Source organism: Mauremys mutica, chromosome 4 (genome assembly GCF_020497125.1).
Source record: "Mauremys mutica isolate MM-2020 ecotype Southern chromosome 4, ASM2049712v1, whole genome shotgun sequence".
Lineage (NCBI taxonomy): Eukaryota > Metazoa > Chordata > Testudines > Geoemydidae > Mauremys > Mauremys mutica.
Window position 1 is genome coordinate 73863262 of NC_059075.1, and position 19047 is coordinate 73882308.

The 19047-nt window shown below is 47.8% G+C and overlaps 1 long non-coding RNA gene across 5 annotated transcripts in view; it reads right to left on the reverse strand.

The window, feature by feature from the left end:
• The window catches only part of LOC123370112, a 25887-nt gene continuing 6840 nt past the window's right edge, over positions 1–19047 (reverse strand). Inside the window, exons 2-5 of one of the 5 annotated variants that reach the window (XR_006579283.1) lie at positions 14838–17425; positions 10640–10874; positions 8964–9118; positions 1–3226 (exon numbers count right to left, since the gene is read on the reverse strand). This is a non-coding gene — a long non-coding RNA (uncharacterized LOC123370112). The other 4 variants (XR_006579282.1, XR_006579280.1, XR_006579281.1 and 1 more) reach the window with 4 other exon arrangements.

The window sequence follows — 19047 nt, forward strand, 5'->3', positions numbered from 1 at the left end:
ACAGGAATTTACACGTTGTTACACTCGAGTGCCTGGGCCCCTATCTTCTGAACACCAGCACTGCACACTGACCTGCTGCCTCCATTGGAACAGAGCACCCTCATTCACTGATTTGACCGAAGTTCAGCACTCACCCAAGCACAAGGCACTTAGACAGGTTTATAGTAAAACCAAACTGAAGTTCATGTCATGGAGCTTGAGAGACGGATTCAATATAACAAAAGAATTTGGAAACATAAGGTTACAGGTAAAAGAAAAACGTAACATGCAATTAGCCTATACTTATTAACAAGCTAGTTTCCTGTCTAACAAGGTATTTCTCACCCAATTGTCAGTTCTCACCCAATGGCGCGTGTCCAATCCAGAGAGCTGGGATCCACTTTTCAGGAGACACTCTTGCTGGCAGAGTCTTTCCTCCATAATTGATAAAAGTGTGTGCCATTTCTTCTGCTGCGATACAGTTACTGATTATTATCACTTAGCCTGGGGGCCTCCTATTCAGGGATCTTTCCTGGGGGTTCTTTGTCTTTGTAAATACTCAAGTCATCAGCTGGTCCAGAGAGAGTGCTGGCTCCACAGCTGTCCATGGTTAGCCCTGAGACCCACCTCACCTCGGGTGAGAAGTTTCACCTCAACCGTTTTGAAATCTAAAATTCTACATTTTGCATCTCCAACTGTTTCCTGTACAAACCTCTTGCAATAACCATGACCATCAGCTACACATTAGCTTGTGGCAGAGACCACACGTGACCCCCCACCCCATTTCAGTGAAATACTGAGAAGATGGCTAATATAGTTGTCTGGGGATGCCTGGACAGGTCTGTGTCACAGCCCCCCCACGCTTGAGCCCTGGCATAGAGAGGAAGATGGGGGTGGGGCAGGATGGGGAGTAGTTGTAGCACTTAGTGTATGGGTAGAACTGGTCAAAATGCTTTTGATGGAAGGAACAGTTTTCAGCTGGAAAAAGAAGTTTAGTCAAAATCAAAACATTTCGTGGGTATGTGTCAATTTCAATGACATTTTAGATGGGGAAAAACCACAATGATTTGTTTTGATGCTTATATTAAAATATTAACTAGAATATATATGAAATATATGATTCATATATAAATACATGTAATATAATGTCAACACAAAACGATAAAGTCTAAAGAAAATGTTTTAACTTTATCAAAGTGAGACATTTGTATTGAAACAAAACAATCTGACATCATCTAAATGAAATGTTTCAATAGTCCCAAACTGGGATTTTTCTGAGTTTTTATTCTGCAGGAAATTTCAACGTTTTGCCTTTTCATTCTGATTTGGAGCAAATATTTTTTGGAAATGTCAAAATTTCCTGAAGAATGGGAATTCTGGTTCCTGACCATCTCTAGTTACAGGGATTCTGGCCTGGTTAAGGCTGCCATAAGCCAGAGCAGTTCCAAGGTTGCTCTAATTTACATGGGGATGGGCTGTTTCAGCCCCTTACTGGATCCCAGAGTCTGGGTGGCACAATAATGAGATGCCACTTTTGTATCCTCCCTCTGGGCTGTACCTTTCTGAAATGCACCTTTCAGGAGACACCCTTCATCTCACAGTTCCTTCTGTCCCAATGCTGGAGACCAGGGATGTATGGATCCCATGCATGCATCCCGAGGCCCCTTTCTCCTGTGACCAGTACACAGCTACCCACAGGCTTTAGGCAGAATGGGGCACGAGGCATAGGTGGTGGGAAAGCAGAATGGTTGGCATGGTCAGGGCAAAGCAGAAGCTACAGAAGTAGCAACTCTACAATGAGCCCTGCTGGCCTCTACCCTCCACCTCAGAGGAGAAGGTCAGAATGTCGAGAGACAAGTCAGAGGGATAAAAATGGTTCCCACGCTCTAGCGAGGGGATCCTGGCCTCCCCCAAGACAGGGAGGCAGCCCCAGGTTGCACAAACAGTGAGGGAGGCAGCCCCAGGCAGCACAAACAGTGAGGGAGGCAATTTTCTAAGCTGAGCTGAGATTCAGCTCTGACAGTGAAGCTAACAGCCTGTCTCTGGGGGACAAGGAGACCCTAATGTCCAGAGGTGGTCAGGGAAAAGGCTGGGCTCGGTTTTACCGTTTGTAATCCTGAGCTAACTAAAAGGGGCTCTGACTGTTCCCAGCCCCCAGCTGAGGCTGGAGAAATCAGTGCACCTTCTTCCTATGTCTGCAGGGTGTACAGAGACAGAAGGGAGTATAAGAGGGGAAGCATATTACCCCTTTGGCTGCTGGGCCCCCTACAGGCAGTTTGTGGTATGGCACCCCCACATTTCCTCGGAGTCTACAATGGAGAAATGTAATGAGAAGATCTTTGCTGCAATGTTGACACTATCTCTGCCCCCTCAGCTCTGTAGACAGGCAAAAAAGCTCTTTATGAAAGGGACCTGCTGATCTGGGCTCTCAATCTTCCAGGCAGTTGCTCTTTACCCCCTAGCATTATAGAAGCCTCTACCATTTACTACTATTCATCAGTCATTCTAGGGATCTCTTAATTTTAGGGTCAATTTAGTGCCCATGAAAGCAAACAACAGTCAATGCTGCTTAAATGTAGACAGAGTAGGGCAGGTGCAGTACAGTTCTGCACTCTGGTTCAAACTAACAACCCTCCCTGCTATTACCCTGTCTAGCAGCCCATGCACACCTCTGCCAATGCACCTCAATCCTGACTCTCAGCACCTCTTGCTATTCCAGTCTTGGCCTGTCATACAGCTCTGCCCATGCACTTCACTCCTGACCTGAGGCCCCCATGCTGTTCCAGTCCAGGGGGCTCCTCACATCTTTGCCAATACATCCTCTCCTTTTAAATCTTCATGGCCCTGGGCCGGTCAGACCTTCAGCCCTGTGCAGTGTGAAACTGGCCAGAGCAGTGTAAAGTGTCTGTCAAGAGGCTGGGTCAGATATGAGGGGACATTGGGACTGGAGGGGGAAGGATCCCCAAGGATGCAGAGGCCCAGAGAAGTACTTTGTTATTCACCTCAGAATGACGTTTGCTATTCAATTCTGATCTTGTTTTTCCTGGAAGGCATTTCCCAGCGCAGCGCACGTCCATTCAGACTGCAAAGTGGACGCCTCACCTAGCAGCTTGTAACTATTAGCGCGGTGAGTGTCTTCAAAGGAAACTAAGTGATGGGCTCCTGCGTCGGTGAAAGACAACATCCATGTTTCATAGCAAGCAGCAGCATTTGTAAAAGTCACATAAGGAGGGAAATCAATAGAGTTCTAAAACAGACAACAAAGGAACAAATAAAAATCAACCCCCTGCAAAACAAGGGGCTCTGGAGGGCAAATGGGGATCTGACAGCTACTTGGGATGGCAGGGGAAAGCCACTCGATAATGGCATGTATATTTCCCACAGAGCCACAGCACAGGAAACACAGGAAGCCATATAAAGCAGGGGGGTTGAGGTGTAAAACCATTTTGCAAGTATCCACAATGACTTGTCCCATTCTGAGGACAGCCTCCCCACCCCCATATCCTCCTCTCATGTAGCTGGGCTCTAGGAGGGATTCCTCCCATTTAGATGGGTAGGATGGTTGTGATCCCTTCAGATTCGACCAGAGCTCCTCCTGTTTAGGCGGTCATGAGAGTGGAGAAAATATATTGTATGTGGCTTCCTTATACATGCACTAGTGACTGAGAGGGAATTCGTTTCTGGGTAGTTAATGGCCAGTTGGCTGGAGGGTTTGAGCACCTCACCCCAGCCTTAACAACCAGAAAATGCCCAGGCTGGGGATCAGTGCTCTGCTTAATTACTGCAAAAAATAGATACAAGAAAACAAAATACAGCAGTTGCCCTGTTTCTGCACTGGAAGGTTGAATGGTGATCTGCACAGTGCGTGGCTATGTGAACAGGGCTGATTGTCTCTCCATGGTAATAACTGTAAAGTAACCAAGAGAAAGGCAAGTGGGGAATGGGGCGGGGGTGGGGTGGGGAGGTTGGTGGGCAGCGTTGTGGTTAAGGAACAGGAAGAGGAATCAGGACTCCTGGGTTCCATTTCAGTCTCTGCCACAGACTCACCGTGGAACCTTGGGAAAGTCCTTTCCCCCCTCTGTGGATTGTTTCCCATACTGGTAACAAGAGGATAACAACAATGAAGAACTACCCCTGGGTTCTTCTTCCACATGGAAAATACTCCCTGAGCTGAGCTGTAAGGACCCCCAGCTTCAAATTCCTCCTCAAGACCCGCTTTGCCATGAAGCTTACAAGAAACCAACCCCCTGAGTTTGACTAATCCATTCCCTCTGCGTCTCCCACACCTGTATACAGAGATTTGCCCCATCATGTGTCACTGAATCACTGTATTACTTTTATCAGGCCTGCCCCACCCACCCTCTGTAATCATCCTTTCTTTTCCCCATTGCTGTGTCATGTCTGACCATGTTTGTAACTTCCTCAGGGCGGGAATTGTGCCTTTTAGCTGGACTGCAAACTGCCCACTACATTCTCTACTGAAAGAACACATAACCAGTCAATCAATCTATGGGACAGGTCTCATTTTTGGACCCAAGAATATTGGAAGAACCTATGAGATAAGCCAAGAAAGTGTGTGCATGGGAAGCAGGAGTTAAAGCTCTGAAGTCTCCTACTGGTGACCCCTTCAAGCCTTGGGGAGGCCCCTGGCCACATCATCACCACCTTGTCTTCCTCCTGCTGGGAGATCTGTCAAACCCTCTCAGAGCTGACTCAGCATATCGTGGAGCCATTCGCCTTGAGGAAGTGCAGCACCTGGAGGTGCTGACTCATCAGAAGAGTGAGAGCGGAGGGGGGGGGGGGTTTGGGATGGGACACTAGAAGAAAAAGCTGCCTCCCTGTTCCCACCTTAGAGGCCACTGTCCAAAGGAACCAGTGAAGCAGTCCAGGCTAGAGCTGCCACACAGGAAGAGGGAAGCACAGGCAGGGAGACAGAGAGCGGATGGGAGCAGGAAAGAGCCAGAAGGAGAAGCTGAGATTTGGCTGACCCTTGGGCTCAGAAAGCACCTCAAATTCTTTCATGGCTTTAGGTTAATTTGGGGGATTTTAGCAAATTCTCAGCAAAACTGGAAACCGAGAGCACTGGCTACAGCTAAGCAGGTAGGTGCTGGGAAAATATCTCCAGCATAACTCAGCCGATGTGCCTCACCCCTGACTCACAGCACCGCCCGCTATCCCAGTCCTGGGCTCCCCAGGCACAGCTCTCACTTCGGAAGGTAGTACCCGCCTGCCAAATCCCCTTTCGGCATTTTGCCCCAATCTGCATGTAAGGCCAGATCCTGCAAGTTCACAGCAGCCTTAACTCCCATGGGAGTTGGAGGGAGCTGAGGTTACTCATCTCCTTTCAGGATCAGGCTTATAGAAGGTAAGCCCTGCCTGCACAGGTCCCCGAGGACCAGCGTGGCTGAGGGGCAGGAAGTTTTCCCAGGGGTTGTGACACCAGCAGGGAGTTTGCTTATTCCTGATTATAATTATTGATCACACCAGCCTTGTGCGCTGCGCTGCCCCTGGCCACTCCCAGGGCCTGTTTACCTTATGCTGCCTGCTCTCTCACACATGGCCCTGGCAGACAAACCAAGAGTGTCATTGTGTTGGCTCCAGGGCTCCCTGAATAGGCCCATTATTCCCCAAAGAGAGCGAGCAAGGAGGCTTTGACACAAGGCAGCATTGACACTCGGCTCTACAGCTCACTCCCTGCGGTTAGGTAGGACAGGATGTACGGCTGAAGCTCCACATGGCTGGGGCAGACAGTATGGAATCACCCTGCCTGGTGCTGGCAGCTCTGGCCGCTGAGCCTTCGTATGAAAAGGCCGGTTTATAACACTGTCCATGGTTGCGATTGTGGCAGGGCCAGGAGGACTCGGCAGGAGCAGAGCTGATCTGATACCCTAGTGCTGGGCACACTAGAAACATGTATCTGGAAGAGAGAGGCCTTCGCATTTAATCCACTCTCTCCCTCCCCATCCCTCTCCCCCTTATAAAACAGCAGGGACCTACAAAGTGCAGATCCTCAGATCAGAGCCCTATCACTCCCGCACCCAGCCAAGATAATCCAGAAAGCTCCAGCTAGACAGCAGGCATCCCCACGAGCTACCCTTCCAGCCTGGATCCCTCTAAAAGCAGCTGCTTTGATGCTCTGGGTTGCTTTTCCCACTCTCTGTTTATTCAGTACAGGATAAAAATGTTGAGTTGGAGCCTTGGGGATGGGGAGACAGGACCCTGCCCCCATCTCAGCCCCAGAATCTGGTCATCTGTAATGCCCTAACATTAAAGATGGGCCGGGGGAGACTCTGGAGGACACACTCAAGGTGCATGTCTCAAGCCCAGTATTGCTTGACTCCCACTGGGGGGCTGACTCCTCTACTCTCCATGGCCATTCTTCCGGCTTATTCACTATGTTCCCCTCCCATCTAACAGGGCTCAGGGCTGTTGTGATGGGATAAGCACCAGAACCTGCCTGAACCCTGGCTGGGAGTTGACTATGTTCTCTTCTCGCTCGTTACCCCTCAGTTGAAGGAGTGACTGTTCCCAAGAGATCCTAGAGAACAGAAATGGGAATGTCCCAGGTAAAACAACAGGGGTGGCAGCAGGGCCTGGGCAAAGGGTTGTGCTGAGCATTCAATAGAGAGTGATATTGCTTCCAAGTCATTACAAAAAGGGGAGGCAGGGGTCCCTGTTTGAGAGAGTGAATAACTGACAATGTGCTGAGTGTGACAATCCAATATTGTTAACAAATAGCCTTATTTCAGAACACTACTGTGATTCACCCTTCATGAGCCCTGGAGGACAGGGCAGAGCCCTCAGGCCATATCAGTTATGCTGACACCGGCATTAGATTTTGTAGGGCATCACTCTGTAAGGGTTTACATGGTAAGCTGGGGGTTATAAGAAAGACGGTAGTTCTGTCGTGTTCCCACTGTAGCCAACCCCACTGTAGGGTGCTGCTGTGGCATGCCCGTCCCGCTAGGGGTTTGGTAGTGCACTCTGCGTACCGCAGGCTCCAGGCAAGTGCTGAAGGTGCACCAGGCTCTAGCCCTGGGGGGTTTTCTCCTAAATACATGCACATTTTCCACAACAGAGGGTTCCTTTACAAGGGCAGCCAGAAATAAAATACCCAAGACAACATGACTTTAACAGCAGCCACAAAAGATTAACCCAGCAGTTCCCAAACTAGCCCCTACATGTAGTTCAGCACACGGGGTATAACCATACGGGCTTGTTGTACCTTCTTCACTCTGACCTCTGCCTGCAAGCTGCTGCCCTGTAGCTTCCTGCTGAGGCTACTGCCGGCAACAGTGTGTGTCACTGCCTGACCTCTCTGCAGCCAGTTCCTAGCTTGTTGTTCCTGACTGCTACAGGGCCCAGCTCTCCCTGATCTGGTCACCTCTGACCTCAGGCTATACTCCATACTCCGGGGATTACAGAGCCCTCGCTGGCTGGATGTTGACCTGGGGATTAAGTCAGTGCCTGGTAATGAGCCAGTAGGTTCATTACACTATTTGTAAAAGATCCAGCAAAACCCAGCCTGCCACTGCATGGGGGAGAATCCAGTGCCACAGCTCGATCATTGTCTCGTATACAATGCCATTAGTGAACAGCATGCTGCATAAAGGGTGAGATCCCCCCAGATACTGCCCCACAGGCGCACACAACAGAGAACAGGAAGCTGTGGTCTGAAGACTGTCTGCGTTCTCTCTGAGGTCACAGCACTCAGACTAACTGCAAAGTTTTTCCTCCTGTTTCTCCTATTCTCAACCAAACCGAACGGTACGAAAAAATAACCAGGGCTGACAGATGGGTGTTTGTTAGTGCAGGTTAGGGACCAGGGCAGGAGGGGCTGAGGGCAGGACACATTGGATAGATGAATCCAAGACCTTGATTTGTTTGTTAATATCATGGGACCTCCTGTGAGTGTGTAAAACAGCAAAAGGAAAGTGTGACAGACTCTAAACCCCTCTGCTGCCAGCCCCGGCCAAAAGTGCTTGAGCCTTTGTGTTCAAGAGGTAGGTACACAGAATTTCCTCCTCTGGATTTTTGCCACACCCCCCATTTGTTTCCATGCCCTGTCTCTAGTGTTGGAAATAGCCACCACTCTCTTGGCCCTGGACCCAGCTGCCTTTTGCTGAGTTCATTCCTGACAGTGCCATTATACATGTAGGTTGGGACTCTCTGCTGCCTGGTTTTAAGAGGCCTCAGATTCCTGTCAGGATTACACCATAAAGAGCTCCTTTCTCTCCCTGCCGCACAGTAAACCTGAGCCTGTTTTCACCCAGTGACTCTTCTCAGGGGCCCTGGCACCATGCCTGGAACCCCATTTGTGATGGGATGTTGCTGTGTATTGTGAGAGGGTCCAGGAGCTGAATGCTGTACTATCAGGCAAACCCTGGGTTTATAACACAGCCCTCACCTCACTGGCCAGGGAGGCTTCTCTACAGGCTATTGCTTTTGGCACCAGTATGTCTAATGGTTAGAGCAAAGTACAGGGAGTCTGGATTCTTGGCTTCTATTCCTGGTTCTGCCTGTTGCATTGACCCATCAGCTTTGTATAATTAGCCAGCTCTACTCTCTCTTGAAGCTACAGGTGCAGCTCAATCATATCCTGTAGCACAATAAGCTCTGTAAAGAATGGCTCCTGCCAGAGACCAGCTCAATGTGGATCCTACCAGGTCAGGACTCTCTTTGCCTACAGCCCACGATTTGCATTCCCAATTTGATGCCTGGCTGTGCACAGTGCTGGAAATGAGCTCCCTGCCTCAAGGAGTTTATAATCGGAGAGAGACACCGGGCTCCAAGTCCTCCCCTGCTTCACACCTTATCATTATTGACTCTGTGCAAAGTGGGTGCAAAAATGCTACCACTTGGGCCAGTGAGTGAAGAATCTTATTTGGTAGCATCTTGCCTCCACACTGGGCAGGAATAAGTGACACAAGACACAGGGGGGTGTCAGGGCCAGACAGTCCAAACACAACTGGGCTCATACATACCTGTTACTGTACATGACACATGGTGTGGGTGAGTTCCATCTGAGAGCAGAGGGGACCACGGCTGACTGGCAAAGCCCAATCCAGCGCTGGGCCTCCAGTAGCAGTGACAAGAAGCTTCTGTCACACTATCTAACCAGCTCCTCTTCCCTCCATTCCTGAAATCACTGCACCAAATCATGAAGAAATCCTATTCTAAGCAAATCAGATAAAAAATTGACAAATCAGGGATTATGAACTGGTGTCACTGATTCACATAGTTCCTTGTGCTGCTCGCCAGAATCATTTTCTCTGCTCTCTGATTCTGTCTCCCTTTCCTGTTTCCAGGGGTTCCAGTACCACTGGTGTTGCCACAGCTCCCTTATGTAGTACCGACTCTACTCCTCCTGCGGTTCCAAAATGCAGTAAAGATGCAATTCATTCCCGTGTGGAGGACTGGTCAACACAAGGCACAAGACCTTCCTGGTGGGAAAGCTCCCTACTCCATTAGGATCCATGCCAGAAGAAGAGCTGCTCAGGTACTTTCATAGTATTGTTTTAACTTGGCAATGTTTCCCTCCCTCTCTCTCTTATGAAATTGTTTCTAATGTTGTTAAATGTGTGTTAAAGGACATCATTTTAATGGGAAAAAGTAGTAGAAATTTAATGCTTAAATAACTCTGCATTTGGAGAGCTTCTGAACTCCCTTTGTTACTTTGCTCTGGGGCATTTATAAACTTGCTTCCACATGATAGTTTCTTCATCTTTGGAGAGGGATTCTCCACCAGCTGCAGCCCCTCTACACCACCCAGAAGCACAGAGGCACCATGAAAAGCCCCACAGCAGGCTGATGGAGAATTCTTCTGGTGTAGCTCTGCTTATTTTGAACTCTAAAAAGCCAAGAAAATGTAAAGGCCTCACCCTCATGTTGGCTTGGCCACAGCATTCATCCTCTATGGTTTACGGAACACATTTAGTACATCACAAGTTGTGTCATTAAAGTACACATTTAGAGAGGAAACCAAGAATAAAAAATATTGCATGGGCGCAAAAGCTGACTGGCTACACGGTAGCCTGCAAAGTTTGTCTGAAACACCTGTGAGCAGGTGGGAAAGGGAAGGTCTGTGTTGTAGATTCATTACCGTGTTATAGAAAAGTTGTAGCATTATATTGTTTACAAGGCAGAGGTAATATTTCATCCTTTCCCATGGATAGTTGATGCATTGTGCTGCTACAGTATGTTATAAAGGTGCTAACAGCCTGTTGTTGGTTTACACAGTTGAGTTAATACTTTACTGTTTTGTTTCAGAACTTCACATTTCTGTTTGTCTTTTAAAGGGATTATGCCATATTGTGCTGATGTCACAGCAGCTGGTCTGCAATGTGATGTCCTCTTGCAATGAAGGTGTGTTCTGCACTTATAAGAAGCATTTGCTTCAGCTTATGCTTTCAGGGCCCCAAGTGAAAGCAGGGAAATTGGTTAGTGGTGTAATAAGCAAGTGACCCACTGTGCTTTCAAAATTCAAACGAGCAGCCTTCATACTCTCCCATCCTACTACTGATCATCCCAAATTTAGAGAACAATGCAGGCCCATCTCTCCGGGCTTGAGACCCTAGTCCTGAACTGCTGTTAACAGTGGGAACTTCATCCACCAGGAGGTAATGCAACCTCTCTCTGAAATCATACTTGTGGGTCCTACCTTCCTGCTACAAATCCTGCTCCCAGGCTTTTTGCTGGTAATGCTGGAACAGCCACCAGTGCGTCTCTGCAGAAAGCTGGGATGACTTGTAGCACATTCTCATGGATCCCAGGCAAAGCTGTTCCTGATGGGATGCTCTCTACTCCATGAGGTATCCATGCCAGAAGAGGAAGTCAGGAACCAGTAGCCGAAACAAGTTGGCTGCCAAGGCAGCTGTTCACAACTGGAGCCTGCACTGGGAAAAAAATCAAATTGTTAGGCGGTTTCCAGGACCTTGGAGGAATTATGGGAAAGTTTATGGAGGGATTGTATGATGAGATTGCCTACCATGGCACATGGCCCATTTGTGACCACTAATGCAACTATTCTCTGACCTCCCAGGCTCTTTGGTGGTAATGCTGGAACGGCCACCACTGCCTCGCTGCAGTCAGATGGGACGAGTCATAGCACATTTGCATGGAGTGCAGGAAAAGCTGTTCCTGGTGGCATACCCTCTACTCCGTGAGGAATTGTAGCAGGGCACACCTTTGCTCCTGTCTTCTTGCCCCACAGAAGCAACACACTCCACTAGTTGTGCATTCACAGTGCCATTTATTTTTTAGTTCCTTCCACCAATATCACGACTGTCCCTGTGCAACAGTCTACTTACAATATCTTCTCTGCTTGTGGCCCTCATCAGTATCTGAGGGGAGCAGAGGTCTCCTTTCTCTGAGGTCTCTGTGTAGCTGAGCTCAGCTAGCCCTATTTTATTCCCTCCTTCCACTCCCCCTTTCTCCCCCAATCTTGGTACTCCCTGTCTGTGCCTCTTTATCAGATTTGGGCTGATGGACTAATTGGCTCTTTATCCCATCCAGTCTGCCAGCCTGATTATCTAATTACCTCAATCAGCCTTCCCTGGGGAACAAATTGGCATCTAAGTGATCAGAGTGCAGGCTCACCTGTTCACTCCCTGCACTCAGTCACAGACCTGCCCACCTTTGTCTACTGGCCAGGTTTCTCTTCCTCTGCACCCTCCCTTCTTTAGAGGAGGCATTGGACTCCAGCTCATGCTTGCCCCCAGGCTGGTTGTCCACATTCCACCCACAGAAGTAAATCACATTTGGGAGTTGTCCCCATAAGTCGGTTTCTGTCCATAGGCCCTCACACTATGGGCAGCCTGTTTCCTTGCTCTCCTTGCCCTTTCCTTTTTCAGTTTTGGGCAGGGCCTGTTGCTATTCCTTCTTTTTCTCCTCCACTAGGGACTCTGGTTTCCCCCAACCCCACAAATTGATCCCAGGATTCCTCCTCCTGCTGTTCTGATGGCGAGGTTCCTTGGAACTGTCTGATTTTCTCCAGCAAGGTAGGGACACCATTTCCCCCTATGTCTTGTTCTAAGCTGTTTTTTCCCCTCCCTTCGTTTCCCTAGTGAGGTCCCATTTCCCTCCTGGCTTGTGCCCTTTTGTCTAGGGTTCTCTCTGATTTTTCTATGTCAAGCCCCATTTCTTGAAGGTGCTCCAGTCTCTCTCTAACAACTTGATGGAGGCAGTTTATCTACCACCCCACCCACTTCCACATCCCCTTCACTTCTAGGGGTATTTCTGTCATTGGGCAGAAACTCCTCTTGCCATGGATACATTCTAGTTTTAAGCTCCCACCCGGCAGCATCTAATGGGGCTTCACCAAATATCTCTGGACCAGTGAGCAGCCTGAGGGAGCATCCACCAGTCCAATCTGTTGCCTCCTCTCCAGTTTTACAGGGATAGAAGGCATTTTCATTTTCTGCCTGTCTCCAATAGTTTTAGTCCATCTACGATATTCTGGGAACCCACATTCTATAACCAGGCAGTCCTGCTTTACATGTTTCAACTGCCCACACCCGTAGAAAACCACTCCCCAGTTCTCTGAAGGAGGTCCTTTGTCTCCTCCTTTTCCTTTTCAATGGTCTCTGGTGTGGCAAAATTGCCCCCTTTCTTCTCTGAGTCTGTTCCCTGAAACAGCTGGAATTATTACCTGGGAAAGTCTGTGTCCACAAACTCTCCTGCAAGCTTTACTACTTCCCCTAGGGTCATTGGCTGGTGCCTCTGGACCCAAATGTGTGCACGTTTGGGAGCCTCTTGAGAAATTGCTCCAATATTATTATATCTATTATTTTCCCTGCACTTCAGGTGTCTGGCTTTGGCCAGTGACTGCCCAGTCTGAATTTTTGCTGAATGCGCTGGGTCACATCGCCTGATCCATCTAGCAGCCTGAAATGTCTGTCTGTATTTTTCAACTGAAAGGCCAACCCAGTCCAGAATGGCTGGTTTTCCTCCTTCATAGTCCTGGGCCTGTTCTTCACTCAGGGCCATATAGGCCACCTAGGTTTCCCCTGTCAAATAGGATGCCAGTCAGAGGCACATGATCCTTCTCCCATCTGGCTACCATTGCTACCCTCTTAAAAAGTTAGTGAAGACACAGCAGGATCATCTTCTGGGACCACCTTACACAGTCTAATCCGTGTGTCCTACTCCTATATCCCACTGTGGGTCTCACCTGACCTTATACCAGTTGCTGCTGCATCTGCACCTGTTTCTTTATGAACTCTTGCAGGTTCTTCAGTTGCTCAGCCTGTCAAGCAAGAAGGGGCTGTCTTTTCAGCCAATAGGATTCCTAGAACAAATGCATGGTCTTCTGCATCTTTCTGTTACTCCACCAACTGTAGAGTCTGCTCTAATGCCCAAGTGCCAAATCTTCACACCAGCTTCCCCCATCTAGCCTTCTGGGGGAAATCAGACCCCTGGTCTTGCCCCCGTGTGTAACAGGGCTCAGCTCTGCTCTGGTGGTCTTGCCCTGCAGAAACTGCACAGACTGCCCTGGCTGTGCATTCACAGTACAACTACAGGCCCCATGCAACAGTGTATTTACAGCATCTTCTGTGCTTTTGGCCCTCTCATCAGAGCCTGAGGGGAACAGAGGTCTTCTTTCCCTGCATTAGCTCTGTTCTTCTCTCTTTCCTTAGCACTTCCTTCCTGTGCCTCTTTTTCAGATTTGGGCTGATGGACTAATTGGCTCTTTATCCCCCCAGTGTGATTATCTAATTAACTCAATCAGCCTTCCCTAGGGGAACTAATTGGGCTCTAAGAGTATGTCTACATTGCAATTAAAAACCCAAACTGGCCCATACCAGCTGACTCAGGCTCATGGGGAACAGGCTAAGGAGCTGTTTAATTGTGGTGTGGACATTTGGATGTGGGTTGGAACCAGGGCCCTAGGACCCTGTGAGGTGGGAGGGTCCCAGAGCTCTGGCTGCAGCCCAGCCCCAAACATCTTTACCCCAAGCCCCACAAGCCTGAGTCAATTGGCATGGGCCAGACACACCCTAAGTGATCAGAGTGCAGGCTCACCTATTCACTCCCTGCCCATCCATTGCACCAGGAGGAGGATGCTGGATGGGGATGTGCTCCGTGACTGCGGGGCCTATTTCTGCTTCTCCCTGGGTTCACGTATCTGGGCCACCTCCGCTGGCTCCCTAAGCACCTTTGAGGAGCAGTGGGTGCTGTTCTCCACTTGACGTCCCCTTGTGGATCTCCGATTCTGAATCTGTAACCCTCATCCTGTCCCTGTTTTCTCATTACTTGTCCCCCATAATTACTTGAGCCCCGGGTTCAGTAGCTGGGGGAGGGGCCTTCAGGTGTGGGCAGGCTTGTGCCCGCCCACTTTCCAGGTGCTCAATAGGTATTTGCTCCCTGCACTCTGTCACAGGAATCCAGCCGGGAAGAGAGATCAGGAACTAGTTAGCCAAAAGAAGTTGGGTGCCAGGAAACCTGCTCACAGCTGGAGACTACCAGTTGATATTTTGGATTTTGAAAGTGCATTGCTTCATTGTCTTATTACACACTAACTGATTACTTACCCCGCTCTTGCTTGGGACCTTGACAGCATTAGTTGAAGCAAACACTTATGAGTGCAAAACACAACTATATTGCACAGAGACCAGCTGCTGAGGCATCAGAGCAGTATATGCCTTCAAAAACAAGGGCAGGTATGCAATTCCTGGAGTAAACCAGTAAAACTCTGTAAGAAACAGCAGGCCCTTATGACTTTATAACATAACAGCTCAGTATCAACTTTGTGTAAATTCTAAATGACAAGTGAAATATTAACTCTCATAACCTTTTAAATAAACTACATAATGCTACAACTTTGTATAAATAGCATGTGCTTGCCCTAAAATACGTACAGCAAGTTCAGAATTCTGGGACACGCAAGACCCCAGAGGTAGCGGAAGTGCATCTTTGTTCTCTTCGCCTCTTCTGTGCATTGAGTAGGGTGCAAAAGGTAAGGTTGAGACAGGTTGCTATTGCTGAGGTGTCTACCCCAACCACTAGAGATCTGCATGTTCTGGAGCACATGGTGGTGTTCTGGATAGGCAACAGATTAAGGTAGACCATGTATAGCAGAGAGAGCAGTGCTTGAAGATTTTGAAGATCAGCTATTTGTCTCTGAGTTCCCTGTCTTCCTTTAGCATGTTCCCGTCATGCTGAGTGCATTCAGCCGTAGCCTCCTGGTTTTCCTGTTGGGGTTCAGCCTGCAGCCTCATTGTTTTCAACTCCAGCTGATGGCAATGGTCATACTTCTGGCTAATGTCCCTCTGAAGGTCCAGAAGCATGTCCTCCTTTATTTGTCTTTTTCTCCCAGACTGAAGCTTGACAAACCTGGCCAGTGGTTGCCTGGCTCTTTTTGAAGGAGGCTGGAACCAGCATTGGAAGTAAAAAGGAAAAGCCAAAGTATCTTATTAATGGCCACGGAAACATAATCCAAGATATTTTCTACACAGGAAAGGGAAAAATGGATACTTCTATTTACACTTTCATATTCCAATGCTGTATTCCACACCTCTCCACCAAGAGAGGCAGGCAGCTTCATGGAGAGGTTATCTTAGCTCTTTACACCTCCCAGAGATTAAAGACCCCTCAGCAGGTCCTGAGACTCAAGTTCTTCAGCTTCCAGGGTCTCAGAAGGCTGGGACTCATCTAGGCTTGGAGGAGTGGTCTGGGATTCACCAGGCTCACTGTTACTGTCCTGCCTACCCATATTGATGCAGATTGCTGTGGAGGTGTCCATTAAGTCTTTTGCTCTCATACTTGGGCAGTCTCTAGTTAGGGTATTGGCTCTATTCCTTGAAAGAATGGATAACATCCGGGTGCCCTCTCAGACTTCTATTATCATCAGTGGCTGCCTTCTGGCACTGGTTCCTGGTCTAGTTAATGCCGAGCTTGGCAAGATGCCTTGAAATCGTGCCATAGATCTTTTGGTTCCTGCACTTCCAATGTCTTGGCCCAAAAGGCAATTGGAGATCTGATGTGGCCACAGGCCAGCTGGAAGTCTGCTCATAGCTCCTCTCCATCAGACACTGTAGATCTAGACCATATATCTTTAATAGACCACTAATATAGACATCTGTTGTAGATCTGTGAAATACAGCTGTTCTGCGCAGATCTATGTAGTACTGATCTATACCATAGCAGCTATAGGTTTGTACAATGTGACTCAGATGGGTCAGGAACAGGTTTACTGAGCAACCATCAAAAGAGGATTGTCATTGTGGAAGCAGCTCACAGCTGGGGCCCATATGGTTGTGCTGGGAGCATGTATATAGTTGTCTGGCTGGATTGATCCCTGGGCAGAGGAGGTTAAGGAGATCCACACAGAGGACATTTTTGCAGTGTGAAAGTACTGAGAGAGAGTCTGTGAAGGACTAGGTCACATAGTTTGCTGTAGCCTCCATTCACATGGGCCCCAGCACAAATGAGCTGGCACAATTGAACCTCAGCCCTGGTGCACCTGACACAACATATAGCACGACCTCAACACCACTAAGGCACTGTTGTGTTCAGACACAGGGCATGTTAAGTGAGAGGGAACAATGGAGATTAAACATGCCCAAAATATCTTTGCAGACATAGCCATGGTGGCTGCCTGCTTCAGTGCAGGGCGGGGAGTGGTATGTGACATTCAGAAAAAATATTCTGTGGCGTTCATAAACCTAGCAGGGTTCATCACACAGCAACGTCCTTAATAACATTGCTCCACAAAATTCTCCCAAACTAGCAAAAGCCACCAGTCCTTGCTGAGGCCAACTGACTAACCAAATGTGGAGCTTCTGGGCCAAATAACGGCGTTTAAATGAGCTTAAGAAAATAGAAACAGGTCCAAGAAAGAAGATCATCTCAGTTTCAAACCCTCACACTCCCAAATTCCAATTTGCCTCATACCTTCAGAAAAATTCTGCCCTGTCATAGGAATGAACGTGTGTAGTGTCAGGTAGCTTGATTTCATTTTGGTTCAGAAGAGGTGGTAGGTCAAAACTGGCCTTACAGCAGCAGGTTTGTTTCAGCTTTAACTATGGAGAGATTTGTGTCTTTTCAAAGCACAGCGCATGTATCAGGTAACTGCACTGGCTCACGTAGGTTTCCCAGCTAGGACTGGCATTGTCTCTTGCTCAGGTGTCTGCATAGCGTGTATATCAAAAGGGAAAGCTTTAGTCACTGGGTCCTGAGTCAGTGCTTGATAGCACTGTGGGAATCCTAGGGGAGCATGCAGACCTCCTCCTATCCCAGTTGGAGTATTTTTATCTGAGACAATGACATGCCAAGGGCTATTGTGCCAATATTGTTTTCTTGTTTCCAGAAGTAGCCAGAAGTACTGGTGTTTCTATAAGCTGAGGTGAAGTTCAGGCAAGACAGGAGTTTTGAACACGGCTACTGGTGTTATCTTGTAAATGGCCTCGTTGAGATCCAGGTAGATGAGACAGGGAGGTGGGGAGACCTTAAATCAAACAAGAGGCCATCAGTTTAACAGTGGATGAGGTAATACATGACATGAATGGCACTAGATGCTGCTGCTATGGACAGAGGTGTGACATTAAAAAGCAATAATTGCACAACAAACAAACAAACCCTATGAAGTGGCCATTGGATGTCCAGCCACTGCAAGAATGAGGACACAGTCCCCTTCCAAAGTTTTCTCCAATTAGATTAAGGGGATTAGTATTGATGTGATATTTCAAAAAATAGGAACAAAAGGTTAGAGAACTTTAGAGATCAGCTTTAAGACCCAGATATTCCTGAAGTTGGAGATTAGATCCTGAAATGCCAAAGATACAGGTGAAGACTGTGATATTCCCAAATTATGGTTCATGGGACTTGAATTAAGAGCCTGGTAACTTTGAATTCCACATTGCACCTCTGGAATATTAGGATTCCTGCACTTCCAGAACTGTTTGTTTTTATTAGTACAATTCCAGAGAATGGACTTGGAATCCACTGTTCCTCCTACCCTGGTTACCACTCTGCAGGCTGCTAAAGGGAACGGGCATTTCTGAGCTTCTTATTAACATTCAAATACCATGAATCCTTAGTTACATTTTGTGAATTCTAGAATTCGAGGTGGAAATTTAGCAATCCCTGAACTGGAGAGACAGCTTCCAGCAAACCTGAGGGTCGTTAGGAGTTTAGTATTTCTAAAATTAGAGTTAAAGGAAAACTGCTGTGATTCTTTATAACGTCTCGGACCGTCCATTAAACAAATACTAAATAAGATGGGATACATAAAAAAGGAACGTGCACCGTACGGTCTCCAGAACGATAAACAGTGTCCCATTGGAAGTTGCCATTTAAAATTAAGCCTCGTCTGACGATGTAGGTTAGGGCACAGAAACTGCAGCTCAGCAATGCATGGCAAAAAGGAAACATTCAGAGTTGTTGGAAGGAAACTTCTAACCTATTTGAGGTAATGTAGTTGGGACACTTTGAAATAAACCAAAAAATACTGTAAAAAAAGCAAAATGGGACTTAGAACCGCTTTGAAAGTCCCTATTTCCCCCTGCATTCAAATGGGAGCTGCATTTCCTGACCCTCACCCGGTGCCCCCTAGACTGTCATGATGGCATCTTTCTGTCTGATTTTTAATTATTCTTTCATTTTAAATGATACTACAAGTCTCTTCTCAGACTACTGATCCCTAGCTGCAGCAGAGCTACTAAGATCCCAGGAGCAGAGAACCCGAGGCATTCCTAACACAGGTAATTGTTACAAAATAAATTAAAAAAAAATTAAAACCAGGCCTCATCAGCCATTCAGAAGCCAGCAATCTGGCCTGAGGCAAGCAAGTGGAGTGGTGAAATGATGCTCTGTCAGTTCACAGTTGGAGACCTGAGTGAGTCTCAGTTTAACCCCTAATGGATGTTCGTTCACATCACAAATTCACAGCCCAGTCTGTCTTGTTGGCTGCTTATGCTTACAAGCAGGGCCAGGTTACTGTTCTTCCATCCCCCCACCTAGGAGGGGCTTTCGTCATTTAGTTCGCTACTGTCCAGAAACAGCAATGAGTGATTTTTATATAAATGGAGCATGAAGATCTTTAGGGGGTTGGCCCATTTAAGACGGAGA